Genomic DNA, 25,961 nt, shown 5'->3' with positions numbered 1-25,961 from the left:
GCACTTTCATGAAGGGGCTCCTGGGACACTCTCTGGTGCGCATCACATAGCAGCTCTGGTACATTAGGTGGAGGTAGGAATTCTTGATGGGGTAGACAGCCGGAGGGCAGGCCGTCCAGATGGGTTTTGCGCTTCTGGAATGGACAATCCTGTTCAGTGTGGAGATGCAGTCCCAGAGCTAGGGACTATATGAGGGGTTGTCGACGAGCATCCAGCACCTACAGGCGCAAGTGGAGGAGTCCAACCACGTGCAGGAGCAGGGGCTGGTGCCGACCATGCGTGCCACCCAGGTCAACACCGCACAGGCGGCATCCGCGGTGAAGGCTTTGGGGGCAGCGGTTTTGGCTATGGATCAGCATGTCCAAGGCTTAGGACACTCTGTGCAGGCGCTAGCCGAGGCCCAGGACAGGGTTGCCACCACACAGCCAGCCATGTGCCAGAGCCAATTGGACATTGCAGCGGCGCACCTGAGCATGGCCCAGTCACAGCAGGCCATAGCTGGAAATTGCCCAGGCACTGGCCAATGTGGGGCAGACACAAAGGGAGGTGGCCCAGTCCAGGAGGGCGATGGCACAGTGGGCGACCCTCTCATCACCATGTTGGAGGGCACCTCCAGAATGGGCCAGTCAGCTGAACCTCAAATTCAGGAGGCCGAAGCACCGCTCGATCACACTCCTGATGGCTGCATGGGCTTCGTTGTAGCAGGTCTCACCTTCGGTCTGTGGCCTCCGGATAAGCGTCATCAGTCACGACCGCAGTGGATAACCTATGTTGTCAGAAGCCAGCACCCCCAACCATGGGGGCATCTCGAACATGTCAGGAGTCATCGAGTGTGCCTGGATGAAGGCGTCGTGCACACTGCCTAGCCATCAGGTGTTGATGTGCATGATGCACAACTGATAGTCACATATCAGCTGCACGTTAATCGAGTTGAACCCCTTTCAGTTTGTGTAGAGTGTCCTGTCTTCTGCAGCTGTTTGTACCGGGACATACATACATCCTGTCGATCCCCAGCCGCATGTTGTCGATGGCGAATCCCACTGCCACTCAGCACCTGGAAGGACCACGTGGTGTAAAAGTTCAGGGCGACCGTCACCTTGAAGGCTACCGGGAGAGGGTGACCTGCCCCATACCCCCACGGTGCCAGGTGTGCCATGATCTAGCAGTCATGTAACACTGTCTCCCTGTTCAGCCAGAGTCTTGACGGCATGCCCGGCCCAACAGGTCCTCGAATGACAGGCTGCAAGTACACTCAAGCCTCCTTGACACCTCCTCCTCCTCGGCCTGTTGGGTGGCTGGCTCTCCACCCTGGCCGGCTGCCTCCTGTTTCTCTGGGGCACACTCAGCAGCTGCAGCTTCCTCCTCCTCCTCCACGATTTGCTCCAGCTACAGCCGCAGGGCATCCCCCAGGGCTGCGGCGATGAGGAGGAAGGCAACCATTGCTGGTTGTATTCCAATATCCATTGTCTGCAGGGGGTGAAAGCCCGACATGTTCGGATGGTGCATACCCCCGTGCCCAATCAGGCAGAGCCTGCAGTTGGCACTACGGGCTCTGCCCCCGCATGCCCCTTCCTGATTTTGGGTAGCACAGTGCTTAGCATGCTGTCTCACAGCTCCAGGGTCCCAGATTCAATTCGAGCTTGGGTCACTGTCTGTGTGGAGTTTGCACTTTCCCGCCGGCTCTGCTTGGTTTCCTCAGTGCTCCGGTTTCCTCCCACAGTCCAAAGATGTGCAGGTTAGGTAGATTGGCCATGATAAATTGCCCTTAGTGACCAAACTATTAGGTGTTGTTACTGCGTTACAGGGATAGGGTGGAGGGTGGAGACGTAAAGAGGGTGCTCTTTCCAAGGACCGGTGCAGACCCAATGGGCCGAATGGCCTCCTTCTGCACTGTAAATTCTATGTCTTCTTTCTCCACACCCCTGGCCTTCTCGTTGCCCGGCACCATGAGGCCCCTGGCCCTGGCACCTGTCCCTAATGCCAGGGGTACTATCGGCTGGCATGCCCATGCAAGTGGTGCGTTCCGCGGAACCTGTCCAGCGCCCCTGTAGGGGCTACCGTGTGCGTTGCCCTGGGTGGGCTGACTGTGGGTGGCAGCCGATTGGGGGGGGGGGTGTGGTTATGGCGGAGGGTGGGATGCGGGGATGAAGGGGTGAGGCACCACTATGACCGGTGTCACTGTGTAGAACTAGGGGCCAAGATGGGTGGTCAGTGAGTGCGCAGCAAGATGGCTGCCTTGCAGGCGGAGGAAATTGTGGTCCATGCCTGGACACCGTCCTAGTCCCGTGGGGGGATCATCCCGGCCACTCGGCCAATTTCCCCATCACCAGCCTCCCCTCCCTACACCAGCCAGCCCAGCCAGTGTTCGGCCCAGCAGCCTGCAGTCATACCTCTCCGTGTCCTCCCCTCTCTCTCTCCCTTAACAGCCACGATGCCGGTTTCACGATTTTTAAAAGTACAAGTGTCGGGAACTTGACCCATCAGAGGTGGAGAATCGCGGAGGCCCCAGAGAATACCGAGTCAGGCCTGCTGATGATAGGTAAATGGTGTTTACTGTACATGCATTTTGGACCGCATTGACACTGCTGTCGAGGTGACGGAGTATCACGATTTGGCGTCAAATCGGTGCCTGCCTCCACCCAATCGCTTTTCTCGATTTCGGAGTCGGCCAATGGAGAATCCCCCCCAAAATCTTCATCATTTTCACTGTGGAAAGGTGTTAGTATGTGGAAGGGAAGGCACCATTTACTGGTGGCAGAGGTCCAAGGAGTAAAAGACGTAGTGGCTTGTGTATGTGGGTGGCACAGTGGAAGCTCTGCTACCACACTGCAAGGGACTTGGGTTCAGTCTGGCCTTGGGTGACTGTGTGGACTTTGTACATTCTCCTTGTGTCTGCATGGGTTTCCTCCGGGTGCTCTGGTTTCCTTCCACAGGCCAAAGATGTGCATGTTGGGTGGATTGACTCTGCTCATTTGCCCCTTAGTGTCGAAAGGTTAGGTCTGGGTTTGGCGATCGGACAGGGGATTGGGCCGAGGTAGGGTGCTCCTTCAGAGGGTCGATGCAGGCTTGATGGGCCAAATGGCCTTCTTCTGCACTGTAGGAATTCTAAGATTCTATGTATTAGGGATTCTACATCCCTAAAGTAGCGTGCATGGAGTTGTGGGAGTGTGACCACTTGTTAAGGTAGCATAAACAGCTTTACAGCTAAACCTGGAATTGGCTCATCCACACTCACAAATATGCACCTCTCTGCAAGCTCACTTTTTTAACAATTACAAATGAAGGCTCTGGGTGAATTCTCTCCTTTCACGTTCCCTGGCTGGACCATCACCAAATAAAATGCACTTGAGTTCCTCCGAACCTCTTTGAAGGATTGAAATGTAACTAAAGAGAAAAATTAAATATCATCCTTTATTGGCCCAATGGATACATATTTTCTCATGAAACATACAGGATGGAAAGGTGCCGTGAAGTAAAAGCACAGTAGCAGAAGGAAATATGTCATATTTAGATAGCATTATTCATGTCCTCAAAGAAGTCCCCAAATGCTTTCCAGCCAATGAACCACTTTTGAAGTGTAGTCATTTTTCTGTAGAGAAATATGACAACCAATTTGCACACCGCAAGGCCTAACAAAGAGCAATGAGACACTGAGACTCTGCTCTCTTTCCTCAGATTGTACCATGGGATCATTTACATTCAGCTGGAAGCGCAGAGCAGATCTCCGTCGAACATCTCATCTGCAATATAGCAACTCTAACACTGCAGTATTCCCTTAGTGCCACTCTACCCAATATCAACCAAAATTATCGTAGGCTTTAAAACTCCACAGTAAAAGTGCTACACTGAACCAAAGCTGACACTAAATCCATAAGTTAAGGACACATTTGATCCACTTTATCATTCCTACATTACAAAAAATCCACATACAAGCATTAAATATGCTGGACTACTTGTGAAATGGCCATTGTAATAATATTTTGAGAAAAACTGTTTCCTCACAAGATTGTCTCCCTTGTGAGAAACTTCAGGGCAGTTTGGTATCTACTGTTTTAAGTATACAGGAAAGGAAAGGGATGGAATTCAAAGGAGTAATGTTCTAGCTTTGAGTTCAATCGGACAAATGTAGACTCAAAACTGTGGTGGTATTCCGCAATGATTTTCTAGTTAGCATTTTTACTGAAACCCCAGTTGTATCATCACAAGCATAAGACCCTCCTTGGATTTTAGAACATAATGGCTATTGTTATTTTCTTTGCAATAAAACAAATTATTTGATATGTTGAATAGTGCTGTTGAAAAGGGGCTTCTCACAAAAAGTAAATCCATTTTAAATACCTGAAAGTCTTTCAAAACACTCTTCCACCTGACTTCTTGATATAATTGGCATCCAAGAGTAAGTTTCTTAGTGAAGGTAACTATTTTTCAAATTTCAAAAAAAGTACAAGGCATATAAGTGCCCTTGCACCTAAGAAAAAGTTTGCAAAAAGCCACAAGCAAGCACCATAGGCAAATCACTCCATGTGAATCTGAGGTATGGGCAGACTTGCCTTCCAGCACAGTATTTTTGAAACCAACTCAAAAGATTGCAAAAGCTCGATTTGTGTAGGACTCAACTTGTGCTTGGAATTCCACAATCCATTATCTGGTTTGGTTGACTTCAGCTGCAAATACCGTCACAGCCTAGTGGAACCTCTACCCTTAGCTCATTAAACAAAATGAAAAATCTTAAATCCTACACCCATTCATTTGTACCAAAATGTATTTTATAAAATAATGTGAAATACATTGTTTTCAGTACCTTGGACTCGATGTCAAATGCATTCATAAACTCCAACAGTAACATGATAATGAGGCAGGCTACAGGCAAGGATTTCTGAATATTGATGATTTTCATTGTTGCAAAGGTTTCTTGGTGTTTCACGGAGAGGTCTGGAGGCTGACATGGTTAATCATAAACCATTTATTGGTAATCCTGAACTGAAATAAAGTCACCATAGTCCCCGAGGACCATAGGCTGTTTTCCCCTTTCGAGAGAGAGCGGACTGGTCGTGATTTAACCGAAGGGTCACCATATCTTAGGCGAGTGACAAGGTTGAGAAGGTGGGGCCTTCATGAGTAACATCAGTCGGTACGGGAAATGAACCCACGCCGTTGCCGATGCACCACATCCTGATCCAGCCATACAGCCAACTAAACTAACTGATTCCTAATCCTTAAGTATGTTCATATCCAAGGTACTGCCACATGTGAGTGATGTCTCCATGTCTGCTCCTTCCAGACGCCACTCCAAGGTCTGCTATCATGAGTCTCTCAATATTAATATGTGGGCAGTTCTACAGACCCACATTTTCATTTTAATTCATGTATGGGATGCGGGCGTCGCTGGCTAGGCCAGCATTTATTGTCCATCCTTAGCTGCCATTGAGAAGATGGTGGTGAGCTGCCTTCTTCAAACGTTGCAGCCCCTGAGATGTAGGGGTTAGGGAGGGAGTTCCAGGATTTTCAGCCAGCAGCCATGAAGGAACCGCGATATGATTTCAAATCATGATGGTGAGTGACTTGGAGGGGACCTTCGAGAGCAGCAGCATGTTTGCAGCGAATTCTAAAATACCTCTACCAAGGAGTACTCTTCCCACCGAGTCCTTATTAGCCACCCAGGCCTGGTGATCCTTACTCTGCTGTGTTGGACTGAAAGGGACAATCACCACATCACATCTTGAACATTTGGCTGGAAGAAATAAAGTTATTGAAATGCTGATTCTTGTTAAAGCTTTTTTTGCTGTCATACCAAAGATCTAAGTCAAGACACCTCAAACACATTTTATTTGAGGCTCGTATGGGTCATCAATACTCTTTTGTTCACTTACGATGGAAGTTAAATTGATTTATTGTACCCCCTTATGATATCCGTGGAGACTAAGAACGTTGAAAGAGATTCAGAGCTCCACTTATTAGCTGAAGGAATGACAAGGCAAGATTTTTGCTGGGACTCCCCCCCCCCCCCCCCCCCCCCCCCCCTCCCCCCACCCCTCTCCCCAATATCATAGTGGGTTTTCGACAGAAAGGGCGACCCACCTTCGGCCCGTGGCAGGATCGGCAGTCAACATGTTTTCACACCCTCTGCTGCTGGGGAACCTGCCATTGACGGGACTGGAAGATCCCGCCAGCAGAAGCAACTTCAAAAATTTGGCCAGCATATTTTAAAACTTTTGCTGTAATAAATGACTGAAAAACCTTATTGACTAAACACCAATTTTTTTTTGTAGGCAACTTAGTCTTTAAACTATTGAGAAGAACACTTATCTTTCATTTTAGCACAAATCACACTCTCCATGGAGTCAGAGTCAGAGCGTTTTTCAGCACGGAAAGAAGCCCTATGGCCTCAGGAATTGCCTTTTAGCCACAGTTACACCCAACTTCCAATAAGTTCCTGTATCCCAATTCCGCCAAGTAGTAACGTCAAGTGACTGTCTCGACCAGTTTTTAGAGAGTTCCTTAAATCCACCATGAGCAGTAAAACGTATTTTGATGATTGTTCTTCCCATTGGTCATGCAGGAGGAATGTCGCAGATTCTTTATATGGCTGCATGATGCACCTCTTCAACTGGAGACTGTATCCCTCCCACATCTGTGGTAGCTTGCAAAGCTAAAAAGTTTATTTCCTTTGCTGAGCAACTAGTACCTCTGCTGTCTGCCTGTGATATTCATTGATTTGTAAGGCAGCCTGTATGCTGAACTAAAAAATGGCTTTTTCTGTTCTCTTTTCCAGAGCAGTGAACCACATTAACCTTGCATCCAGGTAGAAATACTGACCACAACTCCATTGCATAATCAAAGTAAATAGATAGTTTAACACACAGCTGTTTACAACCCGTTACCTCAAACACTGTCTCGGACTTTAGGAGATGCAGCACCTACACATTTTAAACTCTGAATCTGCTGCCATTGGCTTCAACCATAAATACTTGCTTGCAACCTCTTCTTACCAAAACAATTTGAGCCTCCCTTTGATCTTTAACAATCCAACCACCAAGGCTTGCAGAACAGGTCACATGATCACATTTATTTACCCTTACTAAAGCTACAGTACCAAAATGGGGAGCTAGCGCAATGGCTGCTGAGAGAATCAGAATGAGTAGCCATCTTTGAAATCAAGCATGAAGCCCAGGGGCTCTGGGGCTGCTGCTGCAATGCTCGGGATGGGGGCCGGGGGAGCCCCAGGAGATGACGGGCCTGATCAGGTGGCTGGGTAGCATGGGTGGGGGCGTGAGGGGCTCAATGCATGGGGGATTTGTGTATACCCATTATAGGGGCAATTTTAGCTGCTGCCCATCCGACCCACTGAACACCTCTTGGCCAGACCCCTGTCCGTGGTAATTTGGTGAAGGTCACTTTAACTCCCTCTGACTGTGAGCAGCCTCTGGCTGCACAGCTGAAGGCTATGGCTAATAGGAAATTGTCAATGTTCATTATATGAGCACTACACAGCTCTCATGTGGAATCTCATGGGTACACGTACCATTCCGCAGGCGAGAGTTATTGCCGAGCATCCCAATCCAACTGTGAGGCCTGCACACTTTGCACATGATCAGAGGGTGACTGTGTGGGGATCGGAAAGGGAACATGAGCCCTGTGCACATAATGTTCCCCGTTGGGATCTCTGGTCCGATATCCAGTATCTAGGCCCCTGCTGTGGTCAGTGGTGTGTGTGCAGGTGTGGTACCCAAGCACAACTGGCTTGTTGGATGGCATCCTGAGAGAAGGTAGGGAACGTAAGGGTGGGGGAAGCTTGGGAGATTCAAGGATCCCGGCGTAGAAGCCATAACTGACTGTCACTCTCACCCTCTTCAATTCATTACAGATATCTCATTCTGGATGGTATTGTGGACCATGCAGCAGCTGCCCTCATGGGGCTAGTGGCAAAACCGGCTGGGGACGGTGGCAGCAGCAGGCTCAAGCTGGCAGCCCATGTGCAGGAGTCTGCCCCACACCCTGAGTACCCAGCCGCTCATCAGGCCAAGGAGGCCAGTCACTATAAAGGTGTATGAGCATCGTTGGTCATTTAAGGAGATGTCAGGCAACTTGTGCCGCAGGAGGCTCCACCTCAAGAAGAGGTGCAACACGTGGAAGAGGATACCCACTCCCGGTGGCCATAAAGATCACCGCAGCCCTGAATGTTTATGCTTTGGGTTCATTTCAGGGCTCGAGCGGGGACTTGTGTGGCATTTTACAACCTACACCCACAAGCGCATCCATGAAGTCACGGATACCCTGAGTGCCCCAGCGTCAGACTATATAAAATTCCAGTTGGACAAAGCCCATCAAGATGCTTGGGTAGCAGGATGCTCCGCAATCGCCAGGATGCCCCAGGTCCGGGGGATGTAATTGATGGCACACATGTTGCATTTCGCACAATGAGACAACAGGAAGTGCCTTTCATTAACAGGAAGGGGTTCCACTCTCTGAATGTTCAACTCCTGTGCAACCATCACCTCCGGATCGTGCACATGTGTGCATGTTTCCCCGGAATTTGCATGCAGCTACATCCTGGGACACGTGCCCCGACGTCTTCAAGGACCACCCCAGGCTGACAGGTTGGCTCTTGGGAGATAATGGGAACCCATTAAGGTCCTGACTGATAGAACATATAGAACATGATGACGCCAGTATGGAGGTCAGTGACCGAAACGGAGACCGGATATAACAAGATCCATGCGGCCACCCGGGCTGTCATTGAATAGTGCATTGGACAACTCAAAATGTGGTTCCGATGCCTCTAGTGGTGTTCTGCAATACACTCCCGAGAGGGTCTCCCGCTTTGTGGTGGTCTGCTGTGCCCTCCACAACCTGGCACAGCAGCATGTTGGAGTTTGAAGAGGAGGGACATGCGGCCTTGTCTGAGGAGGAGGGCGAGGAGGGGCCGGGCCAGAAGGGGCTGGATGACGAGCCCGGGGAGGACCCGTGAGAATAGCTGGAGGATGGAGGACAGTTGGTGGCAGCAAGTTTCCAGCATGCCAGGAGGGCCAGGGAGGCCCACATCCTCGCCCGCTTCTCATAGGACTAGGCTTTGTCCATTATCTCACCCCTTCTCTCCTTCCCATTCACCCCCCTGGCTCGCACCCCCCCTCCCACCCAACCATCGATTCCACCCTCCCAGGTTGTATGTAACATTATTTCCAAGGTGATGGGCATGTGTTGGCATTGTCAGCGGGTCATTATACAAGACAAGAGGATGATAATAACCCACTGTGAGGTAAACTCCGGGGCTCCTCAATCTATGCCATCGTCTGACTCCTGTTATTCTACTGACAGCACGTTCACCCATCAACTGCACTTGGTGTGCCTCAAGGGCCGCAGATGTAGGACCACTGTGCCAGGGGGCATGGGGCTGGAGAAGAGCGGAGAGCAATAGGGGCTGGGGGGTGCAGGTCGGACCACCGTGGAATAATGTGGCAGAGGCTTCACATGTCTCATCTGTAACATGTTTTAATTGTGAACAATCAAACCCTAACTGTCCTTAGCTACCGATAGTCCACCCCACTCTCCCCCAGCGCCCACTCAGTGATCCTCATTCTTCTGGGTGTGGAGGCAGCACTCTACTTTCCGTGACCTGTGGCCTTTGATGTCCCTAGCTTGTGTCCTCTGGAGGGCCTTGGGCCCGAGGGCCCCTCCACCTTACCGATCGCACTTGTCTCACTATGCCACCCTGTTCTGGTCACTCACCTCGAGATTTACCACTGTCAGGAAGGGGGACTCAGGAGAGCTGTGGTCCACCATTTAAAAAAAGCGTCCTGATCTCTCGCTGCATTGAGGACTTCCAGCGAGCAGAGTTCCTCAGTGCAGAAAACGGGGCTAAATGCGGCTCGTCAGAGAGCTCCTTGCGGAGGCCCCTGATCTACCTGGAATTGTGAGATAGTGGGCTATTTCCCGGCACCCAGCTACTCTCACACTATGGGACTCTGTCCCCATTTGGGTAAATCACGCCCGATATCTTAGTTACTGAAAAGTTAGTTACTGTCTTCAAAGTTTAGATGCTGCACTCCACAGTCTAGAAGATTACGAACGATGAGTACAGAAGGATAAATGTGAATTCTTCAAATCTTCCATTGAGTACCTGGGGCACATCATATTTTCAAAAGGACTTTACAAATCACCTTCAAAAGTAAAAGTCAGAACTGAGGCACCAGAACTTCAAAACGTAAATTGACTTTGATCATTCATGGGCTTATTTAACTATTGTAAAGGTTTCTCCCTAATCGAGCAACTTTTCTCAAGTCTTTACACAAATAATTGTGCTAAAACAGGAAATTGAATTGGGTGGTTCAGTGTGAGAAGGCCTTTGTACAAGCCAAGGGTGAATGACTAAACTCAGAAGTCCTGACTGACTTTGATCCGAAGTTATCCTTGCAACTGGCTTGTTATCCATCACCTTATGGGATGGGAACAGTGGTTTCTCATATCATACCCAATGGTGAAGAGAAGCCACTAGCATTTGCTTCAGGATCCTTGAACAAAGCAGAAATGAACCATGCACAGATAGAGGAGGACGCTCCAGGCACCTTTTTTGGAATGAAACGTTTTTACCAATATCTATATGGAAGGAAATTTACTTTGCTAACAGATTAACAACCACTGACATTGATAGTTGGGTTGTACACCAGTGTTCCATCTCTAGCAGCATGCCGTGGGCTTTGCTGCTGTCAGCACATACATATATGTCAAGATATTGTAAATCAAATCTCCATGGGTACACTGATGGATTCTCTGATGCATCAGGGAGCTCCAGCAAAACTGGAGTCAATGGGAATCAGGGGGCAACCTCTCAACTGGTTGGAGTCATACCCAGCACAAAGGAAAATGGTTACGGTTGTTGGAGGTAAGTCACCTCAGTCCTGGGAAATCACTGCAGGAATTCCTCAGGATAGTGTTCTAGAACTAACTGTCTTCAGCTGCTCCAACAATGACCTTCCTTCCAACATGAGGTCATTTGTGGGGAGGTTCGCTGATCATTGCACAATGTTTAGCACCATTCACGATTCCTCAGACACGGAAGTCCAGGACAAAGCAGTACATGTGCAATGTAGCAGGTCCTGGACAGTATCGGGGCTTGGGCTGACAAATGGCAAGTAACATCCGCACCACATGGGGGCAGCACAGTAGCATAGTGATTAGCACAGTTGCTTCACAGCTCCAGGGTCCCAGGTTCGATTCCCGGCTTGGGTCACTGTGCGGATTCTGCACGTTCTCCCCGTGTGTGCTTGGGTTTCCTCCGGGTGCTCCGGTTTCCTCCCACAGTTTAAAGATGTGCGGGTTAGATGGATTGGCCAGGCTAAATTACCCTTAGTGTCCAAAAAGGTTAAGTGGGGTTACTGGGTTGGGGGGATGGGTTGGAGGTGTGGGCTTGGGTGGAGTGCTCTTTCCAAGGGCCGGTGCAGACTCGATGGGCCAAATGGCCTTCTTGAACACCGTATATTCTATGATTCTATAATTAACACAAATTTTAAGCAATTACCATCTTCAATAAGAGAGAATCAAACCAACCCCCTTGATATTCAATGGCATTACCATCACTGAGTCACACACTATCAACATCCTGGGTGTCACCATTGACTAGAAATTAAACTGGACGAGCCATATTGATGCCATGGCTACAGGTCAGACGCTAGGAAACCTGCGGCTTGAAAATCACCTCCTGACTCCCCAAAGCATGCCTACCATCAACAAAGCACAAGTCAAGAGTGTGATGGAATACTCTCCACTTGTCTGGATGAGTGCAGCTACAACAAGACTCAAGAAACTCAACACCACCCAGGACAAAGCAACCCGCTTGACTGGCACAACTTCCACAAACATTCAATCCCTCCCCCACCGACAAGCAGTGACAGCCGTGTGTACCATTTACAAGATCCATTGCAGGAACTCATCAAGGCTCCTTAGGCAGCACCTTCCAAATTCACGTCTACTACCATATTGAAGGACAAGGTCCTGGGTCACTATCTGTGTGGAGTTTGCACATTCTCCCTGTGTCTGCGTGGGTCTCACCCCCTCAAACCAAAGATGTGCAGGGTGAGTGGTTTGGCCACTCTAAATTGCCCCTTAATTGGAGAAAATAATTGGGTACTCTAAGTTTATAGCAAACATATTCCACATAGAACACAAAATGTGCTGATAATCAGCATGTGTGATTGTTGCTTCATTTCCCACAACCCTAATGAGTCTACGACAGAACAAGCGGTCCTAGATCTGGTCCTGTGGAATGAGACAGGATTGATTAATGATCTCATAGTTAGGGATCCTCTCGGAAGGAGCGATCACAATATGGTGGAATTTAAAATACAGATGGAGGGTGAGAAGGTAAAATCAAACACCAGTGTTTGGTGCTTAAACAAAGGAGATTACAATGGGATGAGAGAAGAGCTAGCTGAGGTAGACTGGGAGCAAAGACTTTATGGTGAAACGGTTGAGGAACACTGGAGACCGTTCCAAGTGATTTTTCACAGTGCTCAGCAAAGGTTTATACCAACAAAAAGGAAGGACGGGAGAAAGAGGGAAAATCAACTGTGGATATCTGAGGAAATAAGGGAGAGTACCAAATTGAAGGAAAACGCATACAAAGTGGCAAAGATTAGTGGGAGACTAGGGGACTGGGAAATCTTTAGGGGGCAACAGAAAGCTACTAAAAAAGCTATAAAGAAGCGTAAGATAGATTATGAGAGTAAACTTGTTCAGAATATAAAAACAGATAGTAAAAGTTTCTATAAATATATAAAACAAAAAAGAGTGGGTAAGGTAAATATAGGTCTTTTAGAGGATGAGAAGGGAGTTTAATAATGGGAGATGAGGAAATGGCTGAGGAACTGAACAGGTTTTTTGGGTTCGTCTTCACAGTGGAAGACACAAATAACATGCCAGTGACTGATGGAAATGAGGCTATGATAGGTGAGGACCTTGAGATGATTGTCATCACTAAGGAGGTAGTGATGGGCAAGCTAATGGGGCTAAAGGTAGACAAGTCTCCTGGCCTTGATGGAATGCACCTCAGAGTGCTAAAAAAGATGGATAGGGAAATTGCAAATGCACTAGTGATAATTTACCAACATTCACTAGACTCTGAGGTGCTCCTAGCAGATTGGAAATTAGCAAATGCAACTCCACTGTTTAAAAAAGGAGGTAGGCAGAAAGCGGGTAATTATAGGCCAGTGAGCTTAACTTTGGTAGTCGGGAAGATGCTCAAATCTATCATCAAAGAAAAAATAGCGAGGCATCTGGATGGAAATTGTCCCATTGGGCAGATGCAGAATGAGTTCATAAAGGGCAGGTCGTGCCTAACTAATTTAGTGGAATTTTCTGAGGACACTACCAGTGCGGTAGATAACGGGGAGCCAATGGATGTGGTATATCTGGATTTCCAGAAAGCCTTTGACATGGTGCCACACAAAAGGTTGCTGCATAAAATAAAGATGCATGGCATTAAGGGTAAAGTAGTAGCATGGATAGAGGATTGGTTAATTAATAGAAAGCAAAGTGTGGGGATGAATGGGTGTTTCTTTGGTTGGCAATCAGTAGCTAGTGGTGTCCCTCAGGGATCAGTGTTGAGCCCACAATTATTCACAACTTACATAGATGATTTGGAGTTGGGGACCAAGTGCAATGTTTCCAAGTTTGCAGACGACACTAAGATGAGTGGTAAAGCAGAAAGTGCAGCGGATACCGGAAGTCTGCAGAGGGATTTGGATAGGTTAAATGAATGGGCTAGGGTCTGGCAGATGAAATACAATATTGACAAATGTGAGATTATCCATTTTGGTATGAATAATAGCAAAAGGGATTATTATTTAATGTTAAAATATTAAAACATGCTGCTGTGCAGAGAGACCTGGGTGTGCTTGTTCATGAGTCGCAAAAAGTTGGTTTACAGGTGCAACAGGTGATTAAGAAGGCAAATGGAGTTTTGTCCTTCATTGCAAGAGGGATGGAGTTTAAGACTAGGGAGGTTATGCTGCAATTGTATAAGGTGTTAGTGAGGCCACGCCTGGAGTATTGAGAAAGGATGTACTGGCACTGGAGGGTGTGCAGAGGAGATTTACTAGGTTAATCTCAGAGCTGAAGGGGTTGGATTACGAGGAGATGTTGAGTAGACTGGGACTGTACTCGTTGGTATTTAGAAGGATGTGGGAGGGATCTTATAGAAACATATAAAATTATGAAGGGAATAGATATGATAGATGCGGGCAGGTTGTTTCTACTGGTGGGTGAAAGCAGAACTAGGGGACATAGATTCAAAATAAGGGGAAGTAGTTTTAGGACTGAGATCAGGAGGAACTTCTTCACCCAAAGGATTGTGAACCTATGGAATTCCTTGCCCAGTGATGCAGTTGAGGCTCCTTCATTAGATGTTTTTAAGATAAAGACAGATAGTTTTTTGAAGAATAAAGGGATTATGGGTTATGGTGTTTGGGCGGTGATGGAACCATCAATCCATCAGACACGTGTTTCCGAAGTGAATCTAGGCTTTAATCGACTTACTTCAGAGCCAGCCTGTTACCTGTTGATGAACTCGAAGTGGCCCAGGCTGACTCTGGACACGGATACTTATGCAGCTGCACTAGGGGGAGGAGTCGTGGGCGGAACCAAAGGTGGAGCCCAGTACAAGTTCCTCAGTGCTCCCAGCGCTACTCCCCCTAGTGGTAGGATGGTGCTACTGCGCTTACAATAACAGTGTGAATTATTATATACATTCATATATTACATTCACCACATTCACCCCCTGCAAAAATAATCAAGTCCGGCGGGGGTGGTGGTCTAGTTTATAACGTCAGTCTGTCCAGTGGTCGGATTGTCCGCTGAGACCTGCAGAGCACCGGGGTTGCAGCCTCTTGCGGTGGCTGGGCGGGTGTGTTGTGTTGGGGTACGATGGTGGACTCCAGGGAGGTTTGTCTTCGAGCTTCATACTCTCCTGGATCGACCGGGGACTGGGGGCGCTGGGGGCTGGCTGGCGTGGGTGCGTGGGACTGGTGGAGCGAGCTCGTGGGCTCGGGAGCGCAAGGGGGCGGCAGCATGGGGTGTAGGGTGAGAGGTCCTTCTGTGGGGGTAGAGGGGGCGCTGGATCCGGCGGGTGCCAGATCCCGGAGGGACACAGTGTCCTGACGGCCGTCAGGGAACTCTACGAATGCGTACTTGGGTTTGCAGTGGAGCAGGCGCACCTTCTCAACAAGGGGGTCGGTTTTGTGCCCCCTGATGTGTTTCCTCAGGAGTACGGGGCCCAGCGTCCTCAGCCATGCCGGAAGTGAGACCCCCGTGGTAGTGCCCCTGGAAAAAATGAAGAGCCTCTCGTGAGGAGACTGGTTGGTCGCCGTACACAAGAGGGACCTAATAGCGTGGAGCGTGTCTGGGAGGACTTCCTGCCACTAGGAGACTTGGAGCTTTCTAGACCGGAGGGTCAGTAGGACGGTCTTCCATACCGTCGCGTTCTCCCTTTCCACCTGCCCATTCCCCCTGGGGTTGTAGCTGGTAGTCCTGCTCGAGGCAATGCCCTTTTCGAACAGGTACTAACGCAGCTCGTCGCTCATGAAGGACGAACCCCGGTCGCTGTGTACGTAGCTGGGGAAACCAAACAGAGTGAAGATGCTATGCAGGGCCCTAACGACTGTGTGGGAGGCCATGTTGGGGCACGGGATAGCGAATGGAAAGTGGGAGAACCCATCTACGACGTTTAAGAAGTAGATGTTCTTGTTAGTTGAGGGGAGTGGCCCTTTGAAATCGATTGCGAGGCGTTCAAAGGGCCTAGAAGCCTTGACCAGGTGGGCCCTGTCTGGTCTATAGAAGTGCGGTTTGCACTCCGCACAGATCGGGCAGTCCCTGGTGACCGCGTTTACCTCCTCGTTGGAGAAAGGCAGGTTTCGGGCCCTGATGTAGTGGGTGAGCCGGGTGACCCTCAGGTGGCAGAGGTCATTGTGGATACTTTTTAATCGGTCGATCTGCACGCTGGCGCATGTCCCATGGGATAGGGCATCTGGAGGCTCGTTGAGCTTCCCGGGTTGATATTTGATATCGTAATTGTAGGTGGAGAGTTCGATCCTCCACCTCAGAATTTTATCGTTTTTTATTTTGCCCCTTTGCGAGTTGTCGAACATGAAGGCATGTTTGAGTGCCTTGGGACAATGAGGGGGAGGGACATATGGTCCAGGTCGGGGCCCAGGACTCCGTTTTCCACAACATAGCCGAGGATGGCTAGTCTGGATGTGCGGAAAATGCATTTCTCCTTGTTGTACGTTAGGTTGAGTTTCTGTGCCGTCGGGAGAAAACGGTGGAGGTTGGCGTCGTGGTCCTGCTGGTCATAGCCGCAGATGGTGACATTGTCCAAGTACGGAAACGTGGCCCGCAGCCCGTACTGGTCCACCATTCGGTCCATTGTTCATTGGAACACCGAGACCCCATTAGTGACGCCGAAAGGGACCCGGAGGAAATGGAAGATGCGGCCATCGGCCTCGAATGCCGTGTAGTGGCGATCCTCCGGGCGGATTGGGAGCTGGTGGTATGCAGACTTCAGATCCACCGTGGAAAAGAGCCGGTACTGGGCGATCTGGTTTACCATGTCTGCAATTCTGGGGAGGGGATACGCGTCGAGGAGCGTAAATCTATTTATAGTCTGACTGTAGTCGACCACCATACGGAATTTTTCCCCGGTCTTAACGACCACCACCTGAGCTCTCCAGGGACTATTGCTGGCCTCTATAACCCCCTCACTGAGTAGCCTTCGGACCTCTGCTCTGATAAATACCCTATCCTACAGGCTATACCGTCTGCTATGAGTGGCTACGGGTTTACAGTCCTTAGTGAGATTGGCAAAGAGAGGAGTGGGAGGGATTCGCAGCGTAGCAAGGCTGCAGATCGTGATTGGGGGCAGGGGCCCTCCGAAGCTGAGGGTGATGCTCTTGAGGTTACACTGGAAGTCTAGGCTCAATAAGAGTGGCGCGCAGAGTTCGGGCAAAACGTAGAGTTTAAACTTCGAGTAATTAGTGCCTCGGATTCTGAGTGTCGCGGCGGTGCGCCGTGGATCTGGACCGAGTGGGAGCCTGAAGCGAGCGCGATAGTTTGCTGCACGGGGAAAACGGAGAGCGAACAGGGTCTTACCAGGTCTGGGTGTATGAAGCTCTCTGTGCTCCTAGAGTTGAAGAGGCATGGCGTTTTGTACCCGTTGATATGGACCTCTGCCATTGAGTTTCGTAGGTTCTTTGGTCTGGAATGGTCTAGGATGACTGCGCTGAGTTGCGGGTAGTCGGCGGCTTGATCAGCTGTGCTGGAGTGGCCTCGTGATGACTGCCCTCTGAGTTCGTAGTCTTGTTCGAATTCCTCCGCTGAGTTGTCCGAGCGCGGAGATGCCGATCGGGCCCGTGGATCGCACGTAGCGGAGGATGGCGTCCAGGATGGCGGCCCCCATGAGTCGCACGTGGCGGGCGGCGAGGAAGATGACATCCAAGATGGCGGCCCCCATGAGTCGCACGTGGCCGGCCGCGTGGTGGAGGTTTTCCAAGATGGCGGCCCCCATGAGTCGCACGTGACTAGAGGGGGCGGAGTCGGGGCATAGGCCGCAGCGTTTCGGGCCCCGCGGGGCTGCGAATGAGGGGAGCGGTTACTGCGTGTCGCTGGGGAGTTGGAAGCTGGGGCCCTTTTTGCGAGGCACACTCTAGCGTAGTGTCCTTTTCGCCCGCAGCTGCTGCAGGTCGCGTTGCGGGCCGGGCAGTGCTGTCGCGGGTGCTGGTTCTGGCCGCAAAAATGGCAGGCTGGAGAAGCATAGTGGCTTTGTGGGGCAGCATAGTGGCTGGCTGGGGCAGCATGGTGGCTGGGCGGCCGCGTACACAGGCCTGGGGGAGTCGCTGGTCGGGGGCCTATGATGGGGTTGTGGGGTCCGCGGGGAACGAGTTAAGGCTGTGGAAAGAGACCTCCATCGTGGTCGCTGCTTCCACAGTCTTTTCCAAGTCTTGGGCCCCCTTTTCCAACAGTCGTTGGCGCACATAGTTAGACCTGAGGCCCGCTACAAAAACATTGCGTACCGCCAATTCCCTGTGTTCAGCCGTGGTAACCGCTTGGTAATTACAGTCATTTGATAAATTGTTAAGTTCTCTTAGGAATTCTGCGAGCGATTCCGTAGGCCGCTGACGGCGAGTCGTGAACACATGGCGAGCGTAAACTTCATTAATGGGCCTTACATACATTTTTTCAAGAACTGCTGGCGCCGCAGTATATGAACTGGCCGAGTTTAGTTGTGTTGAGATTCTATGGCTCACCCTCACGTGCAGTAGACTTAGCTTCTGATCCTCTGTCGTTTCGGCTGTGCTCGCTTCGGCCAGGTAGGCCTTGAAGCACCGGATCCAGTGGGAGAAGATTTCTTTAGCCTCTGCATCCTGCGGGTTGAGTTCCAGACGTCCAGGCTTGAGGGCCGATTCCAGAATCCATTTTTACTGTTCTTAAGTTGATTAAATTGATGGAACCATCAATTCACCAGACACGTGTTTCCGATATGAATATAGGCTTTAATCGACTTACTACAGAGCCAGCCTGTTACCAGTTGATGAACTTTCAGTGAACTGCAGGCTGACTCTGGACAAGGGTATTTATACAGCAGCATTAGGGGGAGGAGTCGTGGGCGGAACCAAGGGTGGAGTCCTGTACAAGCTCCTGAGCATTGAAGAATAAAGGGATTATGGGTTATGGTGTTTGGGCGGTGATGGAACCATCAATTCATGACACGTGTTTCCGAAGTGAATCTAGGCTTTAATCGACTTACGTCAGAGCCAGCCTGTTACCTGTTGATGAACTCAAAGTGACCCAGGCTGACTCTGGACACGGATACTTATACAGCTGCACTAGGGGGAGGAGTCGTGGGCGGAATCAAAGGTGGAGCCCAGTACAAGTTCCTCAGTGCTCCCAGCGCTACTCCTCCTAGTGGTAGGATGGTGCTACTGCGCTTACAATAACAGAGTAAATTATTATATACATTCATATATTACATTCACCACAGGCGGGAAAGTGGAGCTGAGTCCACAAAAGATCAGCCATGATCTCATTGAATGGCGGAACAGGCTCGAGGGGCCAGATGGCCTACTCCTGCTCCTATTTCTTATGTTCTTATATGAGACCAGTACTATTGTTTGCTTTTATGGAGCCACTGATTGGCTGCCTACTCTCAGGAGTGGGATTTATGCCCCTGCGGTCCTAATATTTGGGAAAGACCCGCCAATGGCCAGTTCAGTATCTGATTTGGCATTTAGTAAGGTGGACCTTTCACAACAGAGATGACGTGGATGCTTGTTGACTCTCCATGAGCAATCAAGATCCCTAGCACCTAAATTAAATTCCAGCCCATTAGTGCCCTTGAAGGCAGCCAGAAACTCAGACATCTGTCAAAGCTGTCCAACAGTCAAACAGATGGTTGATCTGTTTTGCAAAGAATGAATACCAGAAATGGGGAGAGTATAAATAATTAGCTCTGGATCTCACTCTGTGCTCGACCTTCAATGTTTTCCAGTGCAATATAGAACTTTATACACCGAATAACTATTATTACACATCTGAAACCTCTCCACTTTTACCATGTTGTTTTTCACTTGATTGCTTGCCATTTGTCAAAAGTAACAAACCACATGGCAAGTGCATTATTTAATGGCCACTTACCTTCTCCAATCACATCATTGTCACTTTAATAAACATAGATATAATGTTTTAGCATTTCATGATGAATTGTAAAAGAGGCAGTACCATTTCTATTCACATTTTATACTTTTCTGACCTCGAGTTCATGTTTCATATCTCCACTCTGCATCAGTGATTTGCGAAGGCTTCCAAAACTCAGTTACCTCATGGCTAATTGCAGAAGTTCTGAAATGCTCACTTCCAGAATGGTACCACCAACTTCTAAACAGTAGCGTCTGTGGTTCCAGACTCACTCCCTTTCCCGCCCTGCTGAAAATAGCCAGAGATGGAATGGAGGATGGACTCCCACCGTTGTCGCTCAGTGGCCATTCTTTTCCTAATTCCCAACTCTGGGCAGTCCCAAAATGGCTTCGCAATATCTGGCCCGTGGTCACTGTTTTTCGCTTGGAAATATTTCAACAGATTTTATGCAAGGCTTTAATCAATTTAACCTCACACAATCTATTCAATTGCACATTCCATTGATCTGTCCTAGTGCTAGAGGCAGTTTTAAGCAATAAATTGTTCCAAAAAATGAATTTACATCAGCAGATTGAGCATTTCATTGCAACTGACTAACATATCAATGTATGGTGTTGCTGCATTATTCACATTTGCAGCATTTGGGCATCTCGTAATGTTCTCCAAACATGTAGGCCAAGTCTGGCTGCAGACTTTTTACCCAAACTGTTGACTGATTTCAATTGCTGCAGTATATTCTAGAATAAAAATAGTTATCCTATTATCATGCATTTAAAAAATTTAAACCAGCCAGGCTTCTTTCTTTCCACCCTTCTTATTATGGTTCCCAGATAAGCATCATTGGATTTTAATGGCACTAATCTACTTGCTATGATACTCTTAACAAAACTCAATGCACTTTTTTTTCGTAGCTTGTTAAGTTCACTTTCAGGCTGCCCTACGTGTTCACATTCTCAACATGATGTCTAACTACATAAGGTATGCCATCTGTTTCAGTTCCAATCATATTAAGTTATAAAAGAAGTGTCAACACTATCCATAAATGCAAAAATAGGAGCAATTTCCATTGTCACACAACTGCTGCCAGTAGCTTCATCCATTACAGACAAAAATCGGGTAATGGTTCAATATTGTCACTTGACTCACATCTACAATTGAGTCCCAGCAGTAGTAAAGTTTAACCCTCAGAGGAGCAGTTCTGTGTCAGGGTAAGGATTTTGTTTTAATGCTCAATAAATTCAATAAGAATGTATTCAATGTCAGTTGCCATACAGTGCACAAAATCTTCTATTACAACTGATGTATAAAACCACTTTGTACTTCAAGTGATTGATGATTCATCGGTCGATTACTTTCCTTCAGTAACTCACTCCAGCAAGAATGATAACTTAAATTAGTTAATGTTTGAGGTGGGCAAGCATTAAATATTAAATAGGCAGATATGAACGCATGCGTTTTAGTACGTCTTCTTGTGGCTGCAGTATGCTGCAGCATAATTTGTTAAACACATGTGTACAGTTATGGGACAGGATTCTCTGTAGGCCAATGCCGAAATCGGGAAACCTGATTGGGCGAAGAATCGGTTCCGATGCAGAAATCACGACGCCGACCTATTTCAAGCTAAATGGCAATTCCCCGTCACCTTGACAGCAGTGTCATCCCAGGGCCAGAGGAGGGTGGCCCAGGGCCAGGGGAGAGTGCCGAGGAATGGGCCGAGTGGCCAGTGTGACCCCCCCACTGTACTGGGGTGGTGCCCAGGTATGGATCGCCATTACTGTGGCCTGTGAGGCAGCCATCTTGCTGCAAACCCCACTGACCACCCACCTTGGCCTTTGGTTCTGCAGAGCGACACCGACCGAATGAGTGCCGCCACTCCTCTACTCCCGCACCCCACCGTCTGTCATACCCACATCACCCAAGCGGCCAGTCCCGCCGGCGGGGCATTGGATAGCCCACCCAGGGCAATGCCCACTGTAGCCCCTGTGGGGGCGCTGGGCGGCGGCTGTGGAGCCTACCACTGGCAAGGGCAGCACCAGCTGATGGCATTCCTGGTAGCAGGGACAGGCATAAGGGCCAGGGTCCCCATGGTGCTAGGCACCGAGCGGGTGAGGGGTGTAGGGATGGAGAGGGACATGAGGGGGCAAAGTCCGCAGTGCATACAGGGGCCACCATATAGCCCGTTGGAACAGACTGGACACAGGGGTATGCACCATACTAACATGTTGGCCCTTCACCCCCTGCAGACAAGGGATATTGGAATTCAATTGGGAAGCACGGTAAAACAGTTGTTAGCACAGTTGCTTCACAGCTCCAGGGTCCCAGGTTCGATTCCCGGCTTGGGTCACTGTCTGTGTGGAGTCTGCACGTTCTCCCCGTGTGTGTGTGCATTTCCTCCAGGTGCTCCGGTTTCCTCCCATAGTCCAAAGATGTGCAGTTTAGGTGGATTGGCCATGCTAAATTGCCCTTAGTGTCCAAAAATGGATAGGTGGGTTACCAGGATAGGATGGAGGTGTGGGGATAGGGTGGAGGTGTGGGGTCGGGTGAAATGAAAATGAATGAAAATCGCTTATTGTCACGCGTAGCTTCAATGAAGTTACTGTGAAAAGCCCCTAGTTGCCACATTCCGGCGCCTGTTCAGGGAGGCTGGTACGGGAATTGAACCGTGCTGCTAGCCTGCCTTGGTCTGCTTTAAAAGCCAGCGATTTAGCCCAGTGTGCTAAACCAGACCCTATATGGTGGAGGTGTGGGCTTGGGTAGGGTGCTCTTCCCAAGGGCCGGTGCAGACTCGATGGGCCAAATGGCCTCCTTCGGCACTGTAAATTCTATGATTCTATGATTCAACCAGCAATAGTAGCCTTCCTGCGCCTGGCATCATGGGGGAATGGGGAGGGACACCCGCTCCCGGTGACCAACAAGGTGATGGTCACCCTGAACATTTATGCTATAGGGTACTTTGAGGTGCCAAGTGCGCATCTGTCCAGTATCTCACAGAGCTTGGTGCACAGGTGCATCCACACCATCACGGAGGCCCTATATGCCCAGTCGGCACATTGCAGAGCCTATACAACAAAATATAGATAGATTGGAGAGTTGGGCAGAGAAATGGCAGATGGAGTTCAATCCAGGCAAATGCGAGGTGATGCATTTTGGAAGATCAAATTCAAGAGTGGACTATATGGTCAATGGAAGGGTCTTGGGGAAAACTGATGTACAGAGAGACCTGGGAGTTCAGGTCCATTGTACCCTGAAGGTGGCAACGCAGGTTGATAGAGTGGTCAAGAAGGCATATAGCATGCTTGCCTTCATCGGACGGGGTATTGAGTACAAGAGTTGGCAGGTCATGTTACAGTTGTGTAGGACTTTGGTTCGGCCACATTTGGAATACTGCGTGCAGTTCTGGTCGCCACATTACCAGAAGGATGTGGATGCTTTAGAGAGGGTGCAGAGGAAGTTCACCAGGATGTTGCCTGGTATGGAGGGTGCTAGCTATGAAGAAAGGTTGAGTAGATTAGGATTGTTTTCGTTGGAAAGACGGAGGTTGAGGGGTGACCTGATTGAGGTCTACAAAATTATGAGAGGTATGGACAGGGTGGATAGCAACAAGCTTTTCCCAAGAGTGGGGGTGTCAATTACAAGGGGTCACGATTTCAAGGTGAGAGGGGGGAAGTTTAAGGGAGATGTGCGTGGAAAGCTTTTTACGCGGAGGGTGGTGGGTGCCTGGAACGCTTTACCAGCGGAGGTGGTAGAGGCGGGCACGATAGCATCATTTGAGAGGCATCTAGACAGGTATATGAACGGGCGGGAACAGAGGGAAGTAGACCTTGGAAAATAGGAGATAGGTTTAGGTAAAGGATCTGGATCGGCGCAGGCTGGGAGGGCCGAAGGGCCTGTTCCTGTGCTGTAATTTTCTTTGTTCTTTGTTCTTTGTTATAGTTCCCCAGGAAACTAAGGAAATTCAGCATGTCTGCATTGATTCTTGCCAACTTTTACAGATGCACCATAGAAAGCATCCAATATGGCTGCATCACAGCCTGGTATGGCCCCTGCTCAGCCTAGGACCGCAAGGAACTTCAAACAGTCATGAACACAGCCCAGTCCATCACATGAATCCGCCTCCCATCTATTGACTCCATTTACACCTCCCGCTGCCTGGGGAAAGCGGGCAGCATAATCAAAGACCCCTCCCACCCGGCTTACTCACTCTTCCAACTTCTTCCATCGGGCAGGAGATACAAAAATCTGAGAACATGCACTAACAGATTCAAAAACAGCTTCTTCCCCACTGTTACCAGACTCCTAAACGACCCTCTTATGGACTGATCTGATCTCTTCACGTATCTTCTCTACTGGGTAGTACTACACTTTGTATGCTGCACTCAATGCCTGTGTCTGTGTATTTAAATTCTGTGTTTTATGTTTGCCCTATTATGTATTTTCTTTTCATGTATGGAATGATCTGTTTGAGCTGCACGCAGAAGAATACTTGTACCTTTTTGGACCTTGGTACAAATGACAAAATACCTATCCAATCTAATCCAATCAATGTGGACTGAGCCCACCAGGATCCCTGGGCATCAGGGTTCACCACCATCGACAGATGCCCCGAGTCCAGGTGGTGATCGACAGGATCATGACCCCTGCGAGCACATGCAGATGACAGGCTGCTCTGCATAAACCGAAAGAGGTTCCACTCGATGAATGTGCAGCTGATATGTGACCATCAGATGTGCACCATGCACGTCTGCACCCACTACCCGGGCAGTGTGCACGATGCCTACATCCTGGCACACGTGGTGATTCATGACATGTTCGAGACACCCTGCTGGCTGGGGCGTTGGCTCCTGGGTTAGGGTTATCCGCTGCGGCCGTGGCTGATAATGCCTATCCGGAGGCCACAGAACCACTACAACAACGTCCATGCCGCAACCATGGACATGGTCAAGCAGTGCTTCGGCCTCCTGAAGATGCGACTCAGGTGCCTGGACTGCTCTGGCGGGGCCCTCCAGTATGTCGGCCTGCTGCGTCCTCTACAACATCACGCAGCAGATGGATGATGTGTTGGAGAAGGAGGAGGAGTGCCAGGCCTCCTCCGATGAGGAGGATGTGGGAAGGGCGAGGATGGGCAGGACATAGGGCACAGGCAGACACAGGAGGCTGCATGATGCGTGTGCCAGGGCCAACACGCACGGGATGCCCTGATCACCTCCAGATTCACTGAATGGAGAGGGGGAATTGACCAGAGGCTTGAACACCGCATCCCATCTGCACACCACCACCCCTATGCCCGCTGGCCAATCCACTGCCTGCAACCTCCTCCGTGATACCTACAGGGTGCGTGCCCTGGGTTGGCAGTAACACCTGGTCTGGTCCTTGGGATGGAGAATGATGACAACCTGCTCTGTGATGAGCTCCGCATTGCATAACAATGTCTGACTGCTGCCAACGGGAGCACTGTCCACCATCCACCTGGGTGATGCGAGCTGGCCAATCCATTACCCTGTCCCATTGGATCCCTGGGGTGACGGAGCTCGGGACAGTCGGGGGAGGGAGGGTGGGGAGCCCAGACCACCCACAACGTCTGCCCATCCCCCCCCTCCGCCCCACCCCCCCATCTCTGACCAGCCCAGACAAGCTTACCCCTCACACCCATCTATCTGACAGAGCACTGAGGCAGGTTGTAACAGTGTTAACAGGTGTTTAATGTGAACTGATATAAACAGAAATGTGCCCCAGACCCCATAACTAAACTGTGGGAGTCACCGGTCTGGGCCCCATTACCTCCTCCTCCCTCAGGGTGCCCCCGAGGTACTCCATAGGATGGGGTGCAAACAGAGCTATTCCCTGCGGCTCCTCTGCCACCTGTGCTGCCAGGAGTGGTTGAGGCCCACTCCTGTCTCAACCAGAGTCAACATGCTCACGGCCATGGAGAGGACCATCGCCATCTGAGTCTGCGCTGCATCAGCTATTGACTGTGCCACCACATCTGGGTCTGTGTTGCATCAGCCACTGACTGTGCCATCTCCTCTGGGACTGGGCCACCTCCCTCTGTTTCTGTGTCACGTTGGCCAGCGCCTGGGCAATGCTGCCAACGTTTTCAGCTATAGCCCGTTGTGACTGGGCCAGGCTCAGAGACACCGCTGCAATTTCCAGGTAGCTCTTGCACATGGTTGCCTGTGAGGCAACAACCCTGTCCTGGGCCTTTGCCAGTGCCTGAACAGAATGACCCAGGCCTTGGACATGCTGATCCTTATCCAAAACATTTTCCCCCAATGCCCCCACCACGG

The sequence above is a fragment of the Scyliorhinus canicula genome, chromosome 3 (assembly GCF_902713615.1).
Source record: "Scyliorhinus canicula chromosome 3, sScyCan1.1, whole genome shotgun sequence".
In the NCBI taxonomy this organism is placed as follows: Eukaryota; Metazoa; Chordata; class Chondrichthyes; order Carcharhiniformes; family Scyliorhinidae; genus Scyliorhinus; species Scyliorhinus canicula.
Note: the sequence above shows the minus strand (reverse complement) of the source record.